Below are 13341 nucleotides of genomic sequence, written 5' to 3'. Positions count from 1 at the left end.
AAAGTACTAAGGTGTGTTTGAAAGAAGGAGCTGACCTAGAACTGATCATGGCCTGATGACAACAAGAAGACCAGTCATATTGGAACAGAGGGGCATTGTATAATAAAGAATTTGGCTAGACTTTGGTCTCTAGGAGGTAACCTCTAACTCCTTGGAATTTCCGGAGTGATCAGTGTATTTGTTGTTCCTGGTAGAAACCAGAACTATGCCTGAATTTATGCTTATGAGGGGACTCAGGATGGGGTTAGCTACTCTGGAAGAACCAACCATGTGATTATAGCATTAGGGCTTGACCTATGTGGTATCAGCCTGACATGTGGGGGGCAGAAGGATGCTGGAGATTCAGTTCAATCCTGTGGTCAATGATTCAATCAATTGTACCTATGCAATGAGACCACGATAAAAACTATGGACACCTGTGACTCGGGTGAGCTTCCTGGTTAGTGATACACATTAGTGTGCTGGGAGGGTGATGGGTCCTGAGGGCAATGGAAGCTTTGCTTTGGGACCCACCCAGCTCTGGCCCTATATGTCTCTTCATTTGCCTGATCCTGATTTATATCTTTTACATATAACTGTAACCATAAATATAGTTCTTTTCTGAGTTTTATGGGTCCTTCTAGGGAATTCTTGAACCTGAGGTGGTAGTAGGAACCCCTGACTTTGTAGTCAGTTGGTCAGAAGTGCAGCTGGCCTGAGAACTCCAGAGCTTGTGGCTTGAGTCTGAAGTGAGAGGAGTCCTGTGGAGAACTGTGCCCTTGACCTGTGAAATTTGACTAACCTTGGGTAGTGTCAGAATTGCATTGCAAGGCCAATAATGGGAAATCCAGTTGCATTGACAAAATTGGGCCAGATTATGGAAGATTTAGATATCAGGCACTAGACTTGGAAAGGGAACATTGTACAATATAATAAAATAACAAAACCTTAAATTTAATTAGTCTTTGCCATGTGTCAGACACTTCTAGGTATTTTTTAGGTACCTTAGGTATCTTTTCCTTACATTTTTTCTCCTTCTATCCTATCGTAGGAAGCATTAGTAATTATTTTATAGATGAGTACTAACAAAAAAACTCCCACAAAAATGGATTCTTCACTAGTCTGAGATTTACCATTCATGTGCTGCTGACCTTGGAAAGACCATAACTTTCATGACCTCATCAGCCCTTCCATCCCTAAGATTTTATGACTGCACATGGTTAAGGTGCATTCTAAAAAGTCATGGGTTATTAAAGTGGTCTCTAAGAGCACATTTAAATTTGGCCATCCATTTGTATTTTCAACAAATATTTACTGAACATCTGCCATGTGTCGTACACTAGGCTATGCTTTGGAGATACAGGGATAAGCAAGGTATGGTTCCTTCCCTCTCAGAGCTAATAGTCATTCCCTCAATACCTGTACTATTGGGTAAATTCCCTTTTTATTTCATATGAGTTTCCGTTTAAATGAGCAACCCGAAAGAAAGTGGGTAGATCACAAAAAGGCAGCAGATTACATGGGGGTGGAGGAGACTGGTAATGAGTTTTGCCTCACTATTAGGAGAATGGAAAATTGAATGGAGGCAGAATGCTAAGGACAGACTGTGGGCATGTGAGAGTCACGTGACTTCCGGCATTAGGTAGCAATCTTGTGGAGCAAACCCAGACAATAGTATGTGTGCGCATTTTGTACATAAGTGACAGGGAGGCGGGGCAATACCCCCTCTACATTTTTACTCTCATCTGACTATACAAGGGACACGACCCCATTTGCACAGCCTAGAAAAAGAAGGAGAGCTTTAGATTTGCAGTAGAGAATTCAAGAGGAGGAAGAAACAAGACTGGCTCGCCAGGGTGACGTTAGACACGCATAAAGACTAGATCAATGTTTCAGAGCTTGGTAGATATCCAGAACCATTTGGGGGTACTCTGTGAACATACAGATTCTACCCTAGACTTTTCAAATCAGAATTTCTAGAAGAGATTTAGGAATAGGGCTTCCAAGATCACTTTGATGCTCTATTACACTTGAGAACCACTTGTTTACCTGATTGGCAAGCAAGGAGGTGAATAAGGACTCAAAGAAAGCTGTCGTCAACAATGGCCCCTTTGCTCTTAGGACATTATTCTTTTCAATGGTTCGGTTTGGTTTGTAAAGCAATTGATGTATGGATCCTGCTTTTCCCTTCTTCCATCTGTGAATTTTCATTCTTAGTTTCTTTTGTTGGCATCTGAAATCTTGGGAGTTAAAGAGACAATGTGTTTTGTATTTATTTGGAGCAGGGAGATCATTTCTGCCTTGTATAGTAGACATAGACTGGGTACTTTTGGTGAAAATCTCAAGGATGGGGTGGAAAGTAGATTTTAACCATCAAAATCATTTGAACTAACCAAATCAAGAATAAATCACAAACTCCAGTTTTCTGTTTAGAGGGGAGGAGACCAAGGCACTGGATGTGCAAATTAGCCAGGCCATGACTTGCTGGCTCTGGTTCATTTTGTAAACAAAAGCAGGCCTGAATTCAATCAAACATTACTTGTTAAAGTAAACTAGCAAAAAGCTGGTGAAAATTAAAGTAGAACAGAAGATGTTTTCAATAATTTCATTCTCCAGCTTTTAGCTTAAAAAAAAAACCTACCCACCATTCCATTCTATGGGGCATGTCCTTCTTTTCAAGACACTTTCATGAAAATTAAAGAACATTTTAGTCATGCACATATTGAAAAATGCCACCTGTAGTACTGGGTAAATTGCCTTGAGAATAAAATTCTGAACACTATTATTTGTAGTTTTGACAATATTTCTGTAGACTTTTTATGAGAGAAATGGGGCCCAATAGGTTGACTAGGTGAGAGACTAAATTGTTTGATAAATACCATGTGTCTGGTATGTTATACTTGTTTGAAGTGACACTGAGAGATTAGTTGTTTCTAGACATTTTTTGGTTCGGTCTTTATACAGAGCTGATGAGTTTCCCCTCAAAACTGAACAAAGCCTGAGGGGTTTTGCTTTATGGGGCTAGAAACAAGCGGACCCTTGCTTTTGCCTGAGGTGAAGTTTTCCTCTGAGGTGACAGGTCTGAACTTTCTCAAAGGGGGCAGTGGGAACACCACCAGAATCCCTGGATGAAGGGAAGTGTTAATTATTAAGCCCTAACTTAAAAGTCTCAGTAGGAATTTTCTACTTTGCATGTAGAACTGTCATGTTGGAGGTTGTGTAGGGGCAGAGATCCAGAAGGTCATTTCTAAGGGTTTTGGGACTAGGTGTAGCCAGGCTGTCCACCTAGGCCAAAAGCAATCCTGAGTCATTGCCTGAAACTGCCTCCACCTGTGAGCTTGTGTTATGTTCCAGCAACTGCAAGAGGTGTTGATTCATTTCAGGCCTAGTTTGTCTATGATGAAGTTCAACCCACCACAGAGGGACTCAGGGGAACTCCGCTGTGGGCTCCAGGTCTGTGATTTACGTATTGCCTGTACTTTCCTCTGCACTGTTGATAGTGAGGTAGACATCAGACGTGTTTAGGTCAAAAGATAGCGCACAGTACCTCACCACAGTGCGGAACAGAGGTGGGCAGGAAGATCTTGCAGGCACAAACCAACTGCTGCTGATGAAATAACCAGCAAAGGGAAACAACAACTACACGAGCAACAGCATTCCTCGGCTCTGGAATCAGATCCAGGAGGCAGACGTTTGCGGTGGTCTCCCCAAAGACCACACACCAGCATCTAACCCTGGTGCAGAAGAACGTGGGCTTCTTCCTACTCAGGTACACCAGCTGACTGTAGAATACTCAGCTTGGGGTGAATACAGATGAGCATCCTCCCTGCCCTACCCATCAGAGCTCTCATGACTAAAAGAGGATTCATTTAATGCTTAATGATGATTTGGATATAAAATAATTACCAATTAATCTTCTATAAACACTTTTATTGTGCGTCTTCTTAGAGACAGTGCACGGGTTGAAATGACCTCTTGTAATTCCGTCTTATCCTATGGTCTCATGATGATTTGTTGCAATGACGTCAAAGGGTGGAAACCATTTTCTCCTGACACTTTAGATATCAGCCATGGGAGAAGCTTTTTCTACTTCAGGGTTGTGGCTTTGCTCTGGGAGTTGACGGTTCTATTTTGAGAAATACTAAATTGTTATCTTTCATCCTGGTACCCATCAATGACATTGGCCCAGCAACCAGTTACAAAAGTAATTGGGCTTGCAAAAGGTCCTTGGGGGAAAATGTCCTGGCTCAGGCTCTAATAGTCCAAGGAAACAAGAACAGCTTCCTAGCACCCCGACCTTGATGCCTGCCTTGCTGGGGTGAGCAGGAATGATGTTTGCACCATCTCGTATCTCCGCCTTTACTCCTTTGTGTTTATTCCATTGCTGAAAGACTCAGAACATCACTTTTTCTAGCACATATTGTTTGTCTGAAAATACACCTGGAGCGCTGCCCAATTTGGAAATGACTTAAATTACAAAAAAAGCACAGCTGTCTTTAACAGCTCTAGGAGTTCATGCAATGAGCCTACAATTTATTGAGTAGGATTAGATGCTTATTGCCTATGACACTTTAAATACCATTACATTGAAGTTTATACAAGAAAGTCCAAGTTTAAAACTGGAATCTTAGCAATAACAGCTGGGCCATTTGTTTATGTGATAGGCAGGAAAGAATGACTTCTGTAATCTTCGTATTTGGCTTCAAGATTCTGCTTAGAAAAAAAAAAGATGGGGGGTGAAGAAGCTAATTTCGGATTGTCAAGCTGAGCTGAACACTGCTGGCTAATTTGTCCCTCATGTTAAGACCTCTGCCAAGGTTCCTCTGTATCCTCTTGCTCTCTCACACCTGACAAACCAGCGCTTGAAATACTGTAGCCCACCTCTCTGACAGCAAGGGGTATGTCGCTAGCTAGCTTGCAGCTCTCTCCCCCAGGCGGCTCACATTCCGCATTTTGTTTCTAGCATGAAAGACTTTGTTTTAAATCATAATAGCAACCAGGCTGTAATCACATTAGAGCGCACATGGAGAACTTGCAAAAAGTCATGTGTTTTGGATTTGACATTCTGATTTATGGTTGTGTGCTCCAGTTACACAGCTGCAATCTCATTTTCCGACAAAGATGTTTTCTATTTTTCTATTACTTTGCTTCACCCTGTCTTTATGTTGGGGAAAATGAAAGCCACCAGGTGAAGTCATAACATAAGTACAAATGTTTTCGTGTTTGGGTTGGAGAGCGTAATAAATGGCGTATACCGGCATTTCAAACACAGCTTGTTATTTTTGAATAAAAGTGTAAAGGGAGTTGCTTACTTAAGGTAATCGCAAATTAAATAGGTACGTGGAAATTTGTTTGTAAAACCCAGAATTATCCTACAAACTTTCTATCTCCATCATCTGATATCAATTTCCTAGGAGGGAATGGATGGCAATGTTCCATTTTAGATATTCAGGTAAATGAAGCCCCCTACTTAGTATGCTCACTTCACAAAATTCTAGTAAGTTCAGGCTTAGGAACTCATAAAGATAACCTCTGCCAAACTGGATGTTGCGCAAATAAGGAAAGTGACTCGCCCAAGGTCACACAGCTATTTAGGGACAACGCTTAGACTACAACTTAAATTTCTTTCACCCCAGTCCAATCCATTTCCCACCACTCCGTTTAAAAGCAAGTTAAACCGTACTTTTTATGGTAAACCGACCACCATCACAAATAATATTCCAAACAAGTCTTCTGTTAACATATGAAAAAGAGGGATGGGATAGGGAGAGTGGGAGGGAGGATCAAGAGGGAGGGGATATGGGGATACGTGTATACATAGAGCTGATTCACTTTGTTATAAAGCAGAAACTAACACACCATTGTAAAGCAATTATACTCCAATAAAGATGTAAAAAAAAGATTACCTACCACAAAAAAATAAAGGTTATACTCCATGTATATACAAAAAAAAAAATATATATATATATATATATATGAAAAAGAAAATTCCTCTTACTCTTTTGGTTTTTGCTTCAAGTCTAAACATGTTCTTGTTGTTGTTGAGTGTGGTGAAAATTCAGACCCATACCTGGTTCATCAGTACCCATGGCACAGTGTTCTATCTTGCTCTCATATTTGGAGTACATTATTGTCAACAAGTGTAACAATCTTGAACTCAAATACGTTAAGCTTTAACACATTTCAGTTCTTCATATTTGAACAATTTCAAATATCGTTATGTTTTTAGCAATTCAACAAAGTCTTGATCAAAGGGTAAAAATTATTTGTATAAGAAAAATTTAAAAATACATAGTATGAAGGTACGCATGGGTACAAATGGTCTGATTGACATGGAAATCTCTAAAAAGAGTTAAAAGAACATTAGAGCTCTATTGTTTGGATCATCATTTTGGTGCCCATTTTCCTCTCACATAGATTTGGTCTTTGCTTTTTTGGAGGATTTTGGTTTCTGGTCATTAGGTCACCATAGTTTTTCTATAGAGAAGAAAATCCATATACATAGTGATTAAATATAATCTTCATTAGTAGGATTTTCTATTGTAGATAAGGATTGAATTTTTTTCCTTTTATTCAGGGAGTGGAGAAAGAATGAGGGACAAACAGTGTTACTTACTATTTTTAGCTGAAGACACATGAGCAGATTGCTATATCAAAGTTTTAGATTCTCTTAGCTGTATGAGAATAATACTTAGCAGGTGTAGTAGACATATTTTTGGTGTTGATACCCCTCTCCCCCCAACCTCTATTCTTCCCTTTTCCTGCCAATAGCACCAAGATTTCCTTTTGGTGAAGTTCCTCCTACTTCAGTCTCATCCATGAGACAAACATCATCTTACGTGGAGCTCAAAGGGTGAGCTGATCCCTTAGGCCAATCACCTTGTCTCACCTGCTCCTCTGTGACAGTGATGGCATATGGATGGACACGTGACAAGGTGGGCCAAGAAGACTGAATCTAAGGGCTTCTGAGGACCTTGTCATTCAATGTGCTGTGGTGAGAATGTGAGGCCTGGCACTTAGCAGCTATTTTTTTTTTTCTTCATACATTTATTTATTGGCTGCGTTGGGTTTTCGTTGCTGCACACGGGCTTTCTCTAGTTGCAGCGAGCAGGGGCTGCTCTTTGTTGTGGTGCACAGGCTTCTCATTGTGGTGGCTCCTCTCGTTGTGGAGCACGGGCTCCAGGCGTGTGGGTTTCAGTAGTTGTGGCGCATGGGCTCAGTAGTTGTGGCACACAGGCTTCTCATTGTGGTGGCTCCTCTTGTTGTGGAGCACGGGCTCCAGGCGTGTGGGCTTCAGTAGTTGTGGCACACGGGCTCAGTAGTTGTGGCTCGCTGGCTCTAGAGCGCAGGCTCAGTAGCTGGGGTGCAGGGGTTTAGTTGCTCCGCAGCATATGTTGGATCTTCCCAGACCAGGGCTCGAACCCGTGTCCCCTGCATTGGCAGGCAGATTCTTAACCACTGCGCCATCAGGAAGTCCCAGCAGCTGTTTTTTTTAATCTCAAGGGGAGAACCTGGACCTTCTGAGCAGCTAACATTGAGGAAGGCAGAACGGAGGGACAGAGAAGAACAAATTTTGTGTTATGTGGATTGAGCTGCTGGATCAAGTTTCTGCTAAAGGTGACCCTACCTGGATTTCTAGTCACATGAGATTTTAAAAAATACATCCTATTTTAAGGTTTTCTGGCATTGTAACTGGAAGGCTCCCAAACTCCTAACTGGTATATCAGAGAAGTAGAAAGAGTGAAGTTTCAATTTGAACCTAGATATCAAGATGGTCTTTTAGAAAGAAGTGCCTTTGTGGAATCTCATCTACCTCATAGCGAGGATTGCGCTTACGTATGTCATCAGCCCAGTGGCTGGCCAGAGTGGGTGCTCCTATGAATTGCAGCTATTGTTATGATGATGGTGCTTATGATTGCTAGAGTATGGGTTAGAGAAATTATTTGGCAAATACAGAGAGGAGATGCTGGGAAGTGTATCTTTGGCTGACATGATTAAAAATAAGCAAGATTATTATTAATTAAAACGATTTTACTTTACCACAATGTTTACGTAAAGACAGACTTTAAAATTTGCCTAAATTTCCCCACTTAGTATTAAAAAGAAGGTCTGCTATTAAGTTATTCTCGACCTCTCATTGTTTCTTTCATGGGTCTTTAGTGAATGGTGAATTCCCCTTCACCCCACCCGCCATGATATTACGATCAACTTAAGGCTGGCTCAAGGTCCACATTGTTCCAAGACGACAATACCCTCAAATATAAGCAGCTTTTCTTAAACCAAATGCAAAGTACTATTTCGATTGTCCTTGCATTTTTCAGGGAACGTCAGTGTGTGGTTTCTGAAGGTAGAGACATAGCTGGGAAATGCTGCAAACTCCATTAATCCCCCTATTAGTGCATGAGAAACGATTTCCATTTCCTACAGGTAGCTGCCGATTATAAAATTTGTCAATCAAATCATGTATAAAATTTGTGTTGACAAACTCTTACAAATAATATAACTCTTGTTTGAAACAGTTTTGTCAGAAAATTGGAACTACCTGTATACACAAAATCTGTGGGTCCTCAAAAGTCGCTGAGTTTTTTACTTGTTTTTCTTTTAGTGTGTATTATCCATGTCCTACAGGATAGATAAAGCAGGATGTATGTTGTGTTTTTTTCTTTTTTAACATCTTCTTTGGAGTATAATTGCTTTACAATGGTGTGTTAGTTTCTGCTTTATAACAAAGTGAATCAGCTATACATATACATATATCCCCGTATCTCCTCCCTCTTGCGTCTCCCTCCCACCCTCCCTATCCCACCCCTCTAGGTGGTCACAAAGCACCGAGCTGATCTCCCTGTGCTATGTGGCTGCTTCCCACTAGCTATCTATGTTTTTATCTTGGAATAATTTAGGGCAGAATCTGTATTCATAGACCCTTATTTATCACTAATCTTATCACCATCACCATAGGTCGGTAATGTTTATTAAATTACCCAGAGTGTTATGTGACTTAGCTAACAGTGGATATGAGATGATTAAACCACCTCAGGTGCAAATTTACTGATATGACACACTGCACAGAGGGACTTACCAAGAAGATAATGAAACTTAAGATTTAGGACCTTATACTTGCATGTCTTTTCTAAGGACCTGAGATAGACCCTAGCAATTTTTACTTGTACTTTTCTATTTGCTTTCCTAAAGATGGCTTCCCCAAACTGTGTAAGCCTCAGGTGTCACAGAAATAGGGAATATCTAAACTCTGTGTTTCTTTCCAGAGGTAGGAGGAAAGGGGGAGCAAAATCCATTTTAGCTTGTACCCCCAATCACGGTGACTTTTCTACAAACAGAGTGTTTAAAATACTCCCCTTTTCTGGGGGTGCAGAGAACACAGCTTCAGAAGCAGCACCTTAGCAAGCAGCTCGTGCTAGCGAGAGCAAGTCGCTGGGCTGTGCAGCCATTCCTGGCAAATATGCAAATCTGTGGGCTCTGCTGGGTGGTGATGGTGCATTTTATGCACCAGCTTGACTGGGGTAAGGGGTAAGCACATAGCTGGGAAAGTATTTCTCCGTGTGCCTGTGAGGGTGTTGCTGGATGAGATTTGCATCTGAATCTGCAGACTGGCTAAAGAAGAGCACCCTTACCAGTGCAGGTGGGCGTCACCTGCACTGAGGGTCTGAATGGAACTAAAAGGTGGAGGACAGGAGAATTTGCTCTCTGCTTGAGCTGAGACATCCGTCCTCTTCTGCCCACAGACATTGGTGATCCTAGTTCCTGGGCCTTCAGACTCAGACTGGGACTTACACCATTGGCTCCTCTGGTTCCCAGGCCTTTGGGTTTGGACTGAAACTACACCACCAGCCTTCCTGGGCCTCCAGCTGGCAGATGGCAAGTCATGAGGCTTCTCAGCTTTCATAACAATGTGAGCCAATGCCTCATGATAAATCTCTTTCCATATATCTATATCTAGGCTCTTAGTTTTGTTTCTCTGGAGCATTCTGACTAATACATACAGAGCTGTAGAGAGTGAGGACTTCTGTGACTTGTCATCAGTCCTGGGATAGGAAAATGATAACACAGGGCGAGCGTAGCATGCAGGCGTGAGGACACTGAGAAGAGGACCCGTGGAAACAGGAAGAAAGTGAGTGTAACCAGACCAAACAGAGATCTCTGTTTTCAACAGGCTACTTAAGTGTCTGTGTCAGCCTTTTGTGAAAGGAAATTGGCAATTAGCTTCAGAACCTCTGCACATCCTTTGGAAACTACAGCTTTAAGCTAATTATATAGCGTCTGGATAGTAGGATAACCATATAATATAGTACGCTACTATACCATATATGTAGTAGAATGTATTTATCATTTTATAGCGCAAGTCATTTATGTAAAACATTTCCATAATGGTATTCACATATGAATACAAGCTCGCTTAACATACACTCAGACAACACAAATAAAGGAAAAGTCCACTCCGGGCTGTCCCCCTTCCTCCTATATCCCCCGTGTTAATTTCACTCATCTCCTGAAGAGGGGGAACTCATGTCATCAGTTTGTGTTATGTTCTTTCACACATTTTAATACATAGGTTTACATTTGAACTGCAGTTCAATGTAGACATTATTTTGTTGAACTTTTAGTATCAACTTAAAAGAAATAAGTATAGAGTATCCTACAATATAGGCGCTACAACTTTCATTTTAAATGCAACAATATATACTAAAGGTCTTTCCATATCAGTACATGTACATATCTTTTATAATTAACTGCTGCAAAATATCCTATAGTGTGACCATACCAATACTTATTTACATATCCCCTAAAAGATCTTTTGCTCTTACAGTTTATACTGCAGTGAATATTTGCGTGTATTTTTCTGTGTATTCATGTGTGAATTTCTATAGGGAAGAGTATAAAACAGTACAATTACTGGGTCAGTGAGTCCTTATATCTTACTAGAAGCTATCAGATTGTTCTCCAAAACTGTTGTTCTAGGTTCACACACCCACCATATGTGAGGGTGCTCAGTCCCCCATCTCCTTAATAATATATGATGTTATCAATCCTGTTAATATTTTGCTAATTTGATGAATATAAAGGGTTTTCTTAATATTGGATTATTTAATTTCCAAGTTAATATTTTGGCATCTTTTTTTTTTTTTTTTTTTTTGCGGTACATGGTCCTCTCACTGTTGTGGCCTCTTCAGTTGCGGAGCACAGGCTCCGGACGCGCAGGCTCAGTGGCCATGGCTCACGGGCCCAGCCGCTCCGTGGCACGTGGGATCTTCCCGGACCGGGGCACGAACCCGTGTCCCCTGCATCGGCAGGCGGACTCTCAACCACTGCGCCACCAGGGAAGCCCTGGCATCTGTTTAAGTTCTTCCTTAAAGAACTATCCTAAGTATTTTTTTATATTTAGATACTTGTAGTTACAGCCTATCTATTATGGATGAGATTCTGGAGCCCAAAGTTGCCATAACAAGGTAAGCAGCCCTTTCAAAACAGAGACATAGCAATGTATATTTTTGGCTAGCTGGGCTGTGCATTATTACACGTTCATCAGAGATGGTCTGTACCTCAATATTCCAAGGGAAGACGAGAGAGATGCTTAACTAACTTTAAATACATCTAATAGACATAATTAAGGTAAGTTTAATTTTACAAACATTTATTCAGCAACTATTATGTTCACAGCCCTCTGCTAGGACTAAAACGATAAAGACGTATGATACTTAACTCCAAGTATTTCACAGTTTACTAATGAACATTGATAGACTGAAACATCAGTGTAATGCAAAGAATATTTAAGTAAGGATCAAATGACATATAAACTGGTTCTCCAGAAACTTCAAGGAAAGAATTGGGATATCTTTCCTTGAAGTGGGATATCAGGGCAGGCTTTAGAACTGGTGTCTGGGCAAGGCCTTGAAAACATACAGATTTCATGTGGCAGGGGGAACACAGAAGGACATTCAAGGACAGTCAAGGCTGAGAGAACAGGGGAGGAGAATACACGTTGGACTATCCATCATCCTCTGTGGCCCAATGTGTGAGTGTGTGCGTGTGTGTTTGAGCGTATGTGTGTGCATGCATACGTCGTGTACACAGTTAAGAATGGGAGTTGAGAATTAATGTAGGAGCTAAGCCTGGAAGGTGAGTTGGGCCTGGGATAGACATTGTTATGCAGTACAGTGTTTCTCAAAAGGCAGATTACCAACATCTGTGAACAGGTTAATCTGCTTATTTAAAATGCACACTCCTGTGCTTCCCTGGTGGCGCAGTGGTTGAGAGTCCGCCTGCCGATGCAGGGGACGCGGGTTCGTGCCCCGGTCCGTGGAGGATCCCACGTGCCACAGAGTGGCTGGATCCGTGAGCCATGGCCGCTGAGCCTGCGCGTCCGGAGCCTGTGCTCCGCAACGGGAGAGGCCACAACAGTGAGAGACCCGCGTACCGCAAAAAAAAAAAAAAAAAAAAAAAAAAAAAGCACATCCCTAGCCTCACCCAACCAGATTAAAATATCTGAGATATGGGGCTAGGGATCTTCATTTTGAACAATATTCCCCAAAGATTTGGGATTTTTGTTTTTGTTTTAATGTGCACTAAATTTGAAAATCACTCTTTCAGACAAGGGTGATCCTTTGAAAATTTTGATCTTCTTTTGGGAGGGGTCTAAGGAAATCATCAGTTAGGGAACATCCCGCAGTTAGCTGAGGGAAAAGAAAGGGAAGTGACCCTGAAAAAAACCCTACTGTCTAGGTGCCCTTGAGACATACTGTCCTTAGGATTGCTCTAATATCAGGATGCATGATGGCCAGAGCAGCCCAGGTCGAAAGCGGAGATGTGGAGATGCGTTTAGGACCATTTAAAACCAATCTTAGCCTTAATGCTCTTTGCAAAAGGCATAATTAGGAATGTAAAAGTCAGATTACCTCTGATTAGTGAGGAACAGAGTGAAGAGTGAATCCATTAGAAGCTACTTGTAAGACAGTCACACTTTAAGAACATTGCTTTGATGACTTTGAAGGGGCTGGAATGAGGGGGAAAGGCAGCAGAACCAGTTCCTACTTCAAAGACCTGTTATAGTGTTTACCTTTTTAGGGCAATACTCTTAAATGTTTTGGAGAGTAAAAGGGCAAAAGTCTCTTTTAATTTGAATATGATTGATCTGGCCATTTACAGGTAAATTTTGGTTGACCGTAAGAGTGACTCCATACTTTGAATCAACTAACATTTTTGAAATTGTTTGAATTTACCTGTATGTATTTTATTTGCATAATTCCATAGGCTTTATGCATTTTCAAATATATTAAAGAGTCTGATCCTTGCTACCAAGAGATATTTGGGATAGGGATCTTTATTTCCCATTTGGAAATGAGACAA

Source organism: Stenella coeruleoalba (genome assembly GCF_951394435.1).
Source record: "Stenella coeruleoalba genome assembly, chromosome: 2".
Taxonomy (NCBI): Eukaryota; Metazoa; Chordata; class Mammalia; order Artiodactyla; family Delphinidae; genus Stenella; species Stenella coeruleoalba.
This window is presented reverse-complemented; position numbering follows the sequence as displayed.